Source organism: Myotis davidii, unplaced genomic scaffold (assembly GCF_000327345.1).
Source record: "Myotis davidii unplaced genomic scaffold, ASM32734v1 scaffold189, whole genome shotgun sequence".
Classification (NCBI taxonomy): domain Eukaryota; kingdom Metazoa; phylum Chordata; class Mammalia; order Chiroptera; family Vespertilionidae; genus Myotis; species Myotis davidii.
The window spans coordinates 6,015,680-6,025,028 of record NW_006383017.1 but is presented as its reverse complement, the minus strand read 5'-3'; the positions used below and the strand labels follow the sequence as shown (position 1 = coordinate 6,025,028).

The window sequence follows — 9,349 nt, the reverse complement described above, 5'->3', positions numbered from 1 at the left end:
GTGCAACAACTCTGCATCTTTATACTACATCATCATTTTGTGTGTGTGTCTTTTTCAAGCAACCAAAAAAAATAAAATACAAGCCCTCATACATTAGCCAAAAAATTCATAAGATGGGGAATTACCTAGGCGAGAAGAAATATCACAGTTAATATAAACAAAACAAAAATCATCAAGCAGAGTTGGCTACAGTCATCCTAAAATCATTAAAGAGACGTCTCTCAGCTCCAAGAAGAGAAAAAAAAATCTGCTCAGCCAGCCAGCTGTGCAGAACTGAAATAGAATGGACTCGCCCCATGGATTCACATAGTTGCTGAAAGTGAATGTCTTTCTGTAGCTGAGCCACGAAATGTATTCCCAGTTATAAATTCCTTTCCAAGTCCTATCCCATGACTCCAGGAAGGTGTCTGCACACCAGAGCAGCTCGCAAGCCCAGAGATGTCATGTTTGCATCAGCACTGGCATGTAGACGAGTGTTTAGATGGCCCATTAAGTAAGTGCCTCTGACCAGTATGGCGTGCATCTGGTGAAGTGACAGCCCAGCCCAGCCTCTATAGTGTTGGGAAACCCCAGCTTGGCTCATTAAGGAGAAACAGGCATGATTATTATGTCAAAACACATTATTGTATTTTACTCTGCCATTGCATTTGTGTACTGGCATTGGATGGAGCTCAAGAGATGTTAGGTTATGAAATCTGCATTCCCTGCTCCTCTTTGTTTTGGAAATGTGTGTCATGATATAGACGAGGAACATCAGCTTCTGGCCAATTCTCCCCAACCCACAAATGGACTAGCCTCCTAATCAAAAATGTCTATCCCCGCTCTTTTGATTTTGCTCTGTTTTCTGAGCAAACAAGCTATTGAAAAAAGAAAAAGAAAGCATGTCCCTTTTACCCTAAACAGAAAAAGAAATGACCTTTCCCTCACATTAATTGAAAGGTGGCTGTCCACATTACTGGACATCCTTTGCAAATATCTGGACAAAAGTACAACTGGCACATTTATGAAGCCTGCAAATGATTTTAAATGGGCAAATGCTATTTTCCTTATCAATGACAGTGGGTCAGGCAGCCAGGCTCAGCACAGCACCAGAGGGGGACAGGATGCAGTAGAGAAAGTGCATTTGTGAGGAAGGCAGAAGGAGCTGTGAATATTACAATCAATCTGAAATGCAGACGCAGTGTGAATGGACAGGTGCGCCTTGAAAACTCGCTCACCAAGCCCACCCGGGCCTGAGTGGACAGCCAGTTAGACATCCCGGGGCTGGGGAGTGAGCACTGAGCTATTTTTAGTCCCACAAGTACAGCCATTGTGTTTCAAAACAGATACTCTTTTCTTCCAGAACTTTAACAAGACCGCACCTGGCATAGGGTGTTCAGTTCTGGAATGACATTCAAAATAATGATAATAATAATAAATACTCTTATATGTAATAGTTCAGGCTTTTTATTTTCAAGAAAGAAATGCAGCCACCTTGATTTTTAGCAATTCTTAGCAATAGAGACCTGCTTTATTGCCTGGGATCATCTTTGAGCGCATTAGAAAGAAATGTGGATGCCTAGGCAGCACCCCAAAATTACCATCATCAAACCCAAGCTCTGGTGTCCTCCCCGCCACCCCCAGCAAACCTGCCCTTTCCTCGGCGTCTGTCTGGGTTATTGGAATTCCATCCTTCCAGTGACTCAGGCTTCAGAGCGAGCCTGGACTCTGCTCCTTCTCTCACATCACACAGCCCATTCCTTAGCAAATCCTTTGGCTCCAGCTTCAAAATACATCCAGATCCTGACAGGCAGCATGATCTCCATTGCTGCAACGCTGACCCCGGCCGCCAGATCTCCTGCCCAGTCCGGCTCTCTGCTTCCATCAAAATGAAGTTCAGATCATGTCACTTTTCTTCTCACAAGTCCCCAGTGGCTTCCCAAATCAGCGTGTCACAGCTAACAATGCCCCTTGTGGCCCAGCATCCCTTACCTCCTCCCCTGCCGCACACCTGCAGCCACAGCGGGCACCTTGATGTTCCTATAACACACAGGGCGATGCTGTCTTTGTACCTGCAATTCCCTTTGCCTGGAATTCTCCTGCTCAGACACCCACATGGTCCGCTCCCTCACGCCTTCACTCCCAAGTCACCTTGTGGTGAGGACTTCCTCTCACCCCAATGAAAATCCAACCCACATTCACAGCACACACCCTTCCCCATCCCCCTTCGTTATCTTTCTTCATTGTCCCTATTATCAGTGAACAAGCTATGTATCCTTGTGTGTTTCTTGTTTGTCTCTTCTCTGATAGACACACCCCAAATATACATTCCTGCCGTCATTTGCTCTGTCTGTTTAATTCCCACGCTCAGAAGAGTGCCGATCGCACAGAAGGGGCTCCATAAGTATTTGCTGGGAAATGGAATGCAACTTGATGCCTGTTGGCATGTTGGCAATGCTTGCTTTCATAATCAAAATGCTTGATTAGAGCCACTAAATTCTAGAAACATCTAAGTTCAAATCCAAAGAGCAGCTCGGTAGCAGAGTGAATTACGCATTTAAAACAGCGTCCTTTGTCCCCCGGTGCAAGTGACCTCCACTCAGAGCTACACAGCATTGTTTTCTAAGCTGACACCAGTTTCCAGCCAGAAGCTGCCCTATTGTGTTTCTAATCAGCAGGGAAGGGATCTGCACAAGCATGCAGGCCTCAGCTGAGGGACTCCACTAATGAGTTTGAGAAGTGAGGAGAGCGATGCTCAGAAAAGTGAACTGAGCAGAAAGAACACTCCTCCCAGGATCAGACAGGAGCGAGCACCGTCAGGCCACGTGCTTAGCACTTAACCTGTATGAACTTGTTTAGCAATGAACTTGGTTAGCAACCTTAGGAGACAGGAACTACTGTTTTTATTCCCATTATATAGATGGGAAAACTAAGGCTGAGAAAGTGGGAATAATGTTCCCAAGGCCCTTCATGTCCTAGAAAATGGTGGGGAGACCCCAGGCAGACCCGGCTCAGAGTCCAGGTTCTTGCACATGGTGCCAGCCAGGAGTACGCAAGCTTTTCGTCTCAGGACCCCCTTCGCTACTAAAAAGAGTGAGGACTCCACACAGCTTTGTTTATGGGTGTCATGCCTATCAATATTTATTGTATTCAAAATCTCAACTAAGACATTTAAAACTATTTCTTCATTAACTCATTTAAAACAAACAATAAACTCATTATATGTTAACATAGTTTAAAAGAAATAATTATATTTTCCAAAACAAATAACATTTGGCAGAAAGAGAAGCATTGTTCCACATTTACTGTCTGACTTAATAGAAGACAGTGTGGTGGTCACGCCTGCTTCCGCCTTCGGTCTGCCAGGATATGTTGTGTTGATTAAAGCGTATGAGGAAAATCTAGCTTCACATACATCTATGCCTAGAAGAGAAGGGCACAGTTCAATAGCTTTTTCAGGGAATGATCGCTATTCTTTGATAGTACACAAAACCTGACAGGTCCTATTTTTGTAGAGGCTAATTATAATGTAGAATCTGGAGCTATATTTATGAACGTCACCCTCTGTTATAGTAAAGCCCATTTGTATTTTCAATGGTTCTTTTACCCAGGCATGACTTTTTTTTAACCATATGCACTAGACAGTTGGAAGATACTAGTTCACCAAGCTTTGCAGATCTTCCACTAGTTCATAATGTCACTGCTCTCATGTTAAAAAGGCTTTAAGAAAGTTGACAAGGTCATGGTGGCAGAAACAAGTTTTCCAATAGTCTAACTTGTGCTTGGAAGCCCCAACTGTATTAAAGGCAGCAAACACTTTCAGGTTATTGTCCCAGGGGCCTTTATGATCGAGGAGATCACATATGTGTCCAGTTACTGTTTTGTCTTCTGAAATTTCATTGTTCTGTGTGTGTGTTTCACAGAAGTCCTCATATCTCTGGGGAAAATGTTACTTCCACTTACACGATTAACATCATTAATAACAAACTGAATCTTTTTCTGAGGCACCAATAGTTTCACTCGCCATTGCTTTTGAGCCAGCAGTGCAAGTGTCAACACAGTAGAAAGGGTAAATAGTGTGTTGGTGTTATTGTGCAAAGGGTTTTGACCACATAGTCCCCTGAAAGGCCTTGGGCGTGATGACTGATGGCAGGTCCACAGGCCACCCTCTGAGGGCTGCTGCGCTAGGTGAATGCCCTCTCACAGCCCTACCCTCCCCCTTACAAACGGTGCCACTTTAGCTTCTCCAGGCTGCAGTTTTCTCACCTGTCAAATGCAGGTCTGCAAACTTAACTCTGATCTTATGAAAGCAACTGGAAAATGTGAGATGATCATCTGTTAAGCTTGAAAAGTGGTCGCTGCCATGACCATTGTCCAGGCCACAGCGAGGCATTGGCAAAGCTAGAACCCAAACTGCTATTCCCGACCTTGCCCAGTGCTTCCCAGCCATGTCCATCACTGTCCATCACCTCAGCAGGAGCAGCCCTGGCTCCTCCCTGAGCTGATACAACAAGAAGCAAAGCCACCCATTCTGTTGATTGAATTGATTCAGAGGTCTCCCAGCTAAGGTCCTAGATGATAAATGGAAGCAGTTAAGTGGAGGCATTAGGAATATGTATGACCTGCTTTGGGGTCCTGAATTTGCTCTGTCCTAGATGTGTGACCTTGTGTGTAAGTTCTCTGAGCTTCAGTTCTCTCCTCTGTAACATTGGATGATAGGAGCACCTACCCTACAAGGTTGGATGGGACTGAAATGAGATAATGCACAGAAATAATAAAGAACCAGCCCAACGTAAATGCTCAACAATGGTTAGCTGCTTGCTATTATAACAATTATTGTTATTTCTTCCTCGCTCAGCTCAGAATCACTTTCTCAAGGGGCCTCTCTGGCCCCGCGATGAAGGCACCCCACTTTAAGATCTCATCATTCCTTCTTTGGGTTGAATATAGTTGCACTATTATATTCAATATGTGGTTATTTAATGAATGTTTACCATACACAATAGGCTCTAAGCTCAATAAAGACAGGGATGGGGTCTGTTATGCTCATTATTTTATCCCCAACACTCAGCTCAGTGCCCAGCATAAAGCATTCTTATAAATACTTGTTGAAGGAATTAATGAAATAACGAATTCACTAGATCAACAAAGCATGGTGTTACTCCATTACATAACTAAGCGGAACTTCCTCCAGCACTTGGCACTTGAAGTATGATCTGTGGACCAGGAGTGGCTACCTAACTGGACAGCTTGTTGGAAATGCAGAACCTTGGATCTCACTCCAGACCTACAGAGTCTAAACGTGCACTTTAACAAAATCCCAGGTAATTGACTTGCTCATAAAAGTTTTAGAAGGAGAGAGAAAGAGAGATGGCAAAAGAGGGAGGTGGAGGAAGAGGGGGAGAGAAGGAAAAGAAGAGGAGAGAAAAAGGAAGTAAGGGGAGGGGAGAGGAGAGGAGAGAGGAGAGGAGGAGAGGGGAATGGAGGGAAGAGAAGGGCAGGGGAAGGGACGGGAGGGGAGGGGAGGGGAGAGGAGGGGAGAGGAGAGAAAGGAAGACAATCAGTAAATTTCCTGGGTAAAGCAGGGCTCCCTTCCACAATCCCAGGTCTCATTACATTCCCAATACAAACATTATTACAAATATTACCATTTCTAAAAGCCAGCTGCATTTTAACTTTTTTCAGCCCCCGCCAGGCCAGGCTGTTCTTATTTCCTATTCACATATGATTTTTTCCAGAAGACTGTTTTGGCCTCAGTTGAAGAATTTATTTCAGACACTTTACATTGAAAATATTCTCTGGAGGAGACAGAAACACCATCTGTGCCCACTCCTGGAAAAACAGCCCCACACCATGGAGTGGGGTATCATGTTTGTTACAGAGTCGCCAGCTTCGAAAGCCAGCTGATCCACCACCACCTCAGAAAGAGGAAGGAAAACATCAGCCTCTCTCCTCCTGTAATAGCACAAACCAGCCTCATTCCAACATCCTAAAGGGATTCTGTGGTAATATGCGTGGTACCCAGTTGACCCCTGAAAAAATTACAGCCTAGCTTTTTAATAAAAAGGTTATTATTTTTAGAATTGGTGCCCATTTTTGAATGGTACAGCCCACCCATTATTGGATAGTAATATACAAGAACTCAAAGAGATCCAAGGAATGGCTCCTTTGCCTGTGTTTGATCTTACTCATTTTGTGGGACACAATTTCAAATTCCCTTCGCTGCAGGTCTGCCGCTCCCCAGGGGAGAAATGGGCCTGGCCAGAGGCAACTCTTTGACTCCAGTGAAACCTCCTTCCAGCAGCGCATGGCCTGGCAAGACCTGAATCTGAGCGCCGATCATTGTGGATGGCATTTGAATTTGCTGCTGCTCGTGCTCCCAGGTCTTTTACTTACCTGGGCTCTGCTCTCTTTGACTCTCTCCCTTCTGTCTCCTACAGATCTGAGGAATGTGTGCCCTGAGAAACAGTCAAGTTGCAGAATGTGTAGAACTAATTCCTAGAGTGGGTCTGCCCCTCTGGTCATGGTGTCCCCTCCCCTAATTGTTCATTTGGATTCATGCAGGGTCACCCGCACCCACTTGTGTTGAGAAGAGGATGGAATGAGGGAACAAGGCAGATCCAAGCTGAAATGATAGCCTGCCCTGATGGTCTAGTCCAGTGGTCGGCAAACTCGTTAGTCAACAGAGGCAAATATCAACAGTACAACGATTGAAATTTCTTTTGAGAGCCAAATATTTTAAACTTAAACTATATAGGTAGGGACATTGTTATTAACTTAATTAGGGTACTCCTAAGCTGGCCTTTGCTAAAAACGTCCTCAATCTGATTGAGGTATTTTCGCTGAGGTCGACCCCTTCCAACTCTCCCATCCACACTCGTCTTGTATACTTGTTTCGTCTGTCTCCTTTCATTCATCTTCTCTATATGCCCAAACCATCTCAACATACCTTTCTCAATCCTCAACACTACATCTTCTTTCACTCCACAACGTTCCCTAAAATTAACTTAATAAACTTTACTTAAAGTTTTAAGTCAACTTTGCACTGTACATGCGCGCCCACACGTGGTATTTTGTGGAAGAGCCACACTCAAGGGACCAAAGAGCCTCATGTGGCTCGAGAGCCACGGTTTGCCGACCACTGGTCTAGTCTAACCAGGGGCCCACTTAGGCCATTTTCTTCATCTGTAGACACAACCAACAGACTCCATTGGTTCCTTGGGAGAGAGCAGTCCCCAGCCCAGTATGATGTGAAGACACTGCGCTTCGGAGTCACAGAGCTCAGAGCTGTAATCCCGGCTCTCACACCTGCGAGTTCTGCCTCCTTGGAAACTTGCACTCTATTACCTAAGCCTGATTTTCCTAATCTCTAAAAAAATAGATAGTATTACCCATCTTGTGGGGATTAAAAGAGATTTTTGTTACATAATGCCCCTGGCATGTGGGCAAGGCTCAGGAAGTGTTAGGTGCCCCTCCCTCCCCGCCTCTTTGCTGACTGTACCAGGATATATTCCCTTGCTCCTAAAAATGCTACTGGGAAAAAGAAAAGAAGAAAGGGGGAGGAGCAAAGGAAAAGAGGTTGGGGGAGAAGAAAATGAGTGAGCTGGTGTTTCCCTACCAGCGTGACTTACAGGGAACTTGGCTGTGTAACAGATCGAGAAGTCGTGGGTACAAGAATTCTCTTTCCATCGTGAAGCCTACCATAGGCTGTTCACTGTTTCATTTCCCCCATTCGCCATTTTAGCATGATTTACCTTTTAAAATTCCTGTGTCTCTCCACACAGTTACCATTGAAATGAACGTTTTCTGCCACCACACACTTCGCCGTTGGTCCTGGCCAGAGCTGGGAAGAGGAATCCTGTGGCTTCCAGTCGAAGCTTTGTGAGCTGCTCTGGTGTCGCTGGGACCCTGTCCTAAGAAGCCACCCCCTGGCCATCACACTTGGGCTACTTTATCAGAAGAGCAATGCCGAGGAGAGGGAAACACTCGGAAATTGATGGGGAGTCTGGAAAAGAAGTCTTAATCCATGGAGCTCCTGGTGCCAGGCCCAAGACAATCTCTAAATTGCTCTGAGAGGATAGCAGGCTCAGTGTCTGCCCGGGGTTTCCGCAGCTCAGAGTCCAGCTGACAGGAGGCTCCCCTCCTGTAGTCCAGTCCTCCGGGGCAGTATGGATGGATGAGGTTGGTTTGCCCAGAGTGAGGGCATGAGGGGGGAGCTGTGTAGACTGGGAGACAAAATTGAAAGTTAAGGGCCATTCAGCTGCTACCAGCTTCATCAAAATGCTATTCCTGATGCCACCTGATTTAGGCATCATTCTATTCCAGAAGTCCTACCCCCTTGAATCTTACATTACAGCACACTTCTATAGATCCTTCATCTGTTTTACTATGATCACACCACCAGCAGCGGTCTCACCATACCTTAATTGCATGAATAATGGCAAGACCTTCACAGTTTTTTAACTACTCATCATGAGCCACAGTGGGTAGAAACTATGGCTGCACATGGGAATCACCTGGTAGTCCCCATGCCCAGTACATATATCATATCAATTGATACATTATATCAATTAATTTGGGAGTTAGACAGGCATCAGATTTTTTAAAAATTGATTTTTAGAGAAAGGAAGGGAGAGGGGGAGAGAGAGAGAGAGAGAGAGAGAGAGAGAGAGAGAGAGAGAGAGAGAAACATTGATCAGTTGCCTCTTGCTTGTGCCAACTGGGAACCAAACCCACCACCTTTTCGTGTACAGGATGATGCTCCAACCAACTGAGCCACATGGCTGGGGTAGTTTTTTGTTTTTGTTTTTTGTTTTTAAGCATCCCAGGCAATTCTAATGTGAAATCAAGTTTGAGAACCAATCATAGTTTAACGGTGGTGTGAGTGGATCGGGGGTGAACCGACCTCTAGCAGCAGTCTCAATATTCATTGATCCTTGCACCAGGCAGCTCAAGGAGGCAACGCAAAAGTCCTCTGCTCCTTTTCACATATCTTCTGAGGCACTCTATGTAAAGTCATATTTGCTCATCATATGAGTGGCAAGTGTCCCAGAAAGTATAGTAGAGAAGCCTAGAGTCCTGACCCTTTAAAATTCTTCACAAACATGTACGCTCACCTTCTGTGTACCAAGCACAATGCAAGTTGTTAGTGATGGGATGATGGAACTGTTTTAACACTAGATTGCCCAAGGAAGTCATTTTGACTGCTTTTTAATTTCAATTAGAAAAACAATGATGTGTATAATGACAGAATTTCTTAGAATTTTGTGTCTTTTTATACAACATATAAATGCATTTATTAATAATTGTAGCTACCTCCCCCTCCTTCATTTCCGGTATATATATATATATATATATATATATCATACAT

At 44.7% G+C, this 9,349-nt stretch overlaps 1 long non-coding RNA gene across 4 annotated transcripts in view; it reads right to left on the bottom strand.

The window, feature by feature from the left end:
• LOC102771423 overlaps positions 1 to 9,349 on the bottom strand; it is a 271,101-nt gene that overhangs the window by 144,333 nt on the left and 117,419 nt on the right. Inside the window, exon 5 of one of the 4 annotated variants that reach the window (XR_001512411.1) lies at positions 7,132 to 8,204. The exons of the other annotated variants lie outside the window; for them this stretch is intronic. This is a non-coding gene — a long non-coding RNA (uncharacterized LOC102771423). Of the gene's footprint in view, positions 1 to 7,131; positions 8,205 to 9,349 lie in introns of those variants that run through there. 4 annotated transcript variants of the gene reach the window in all.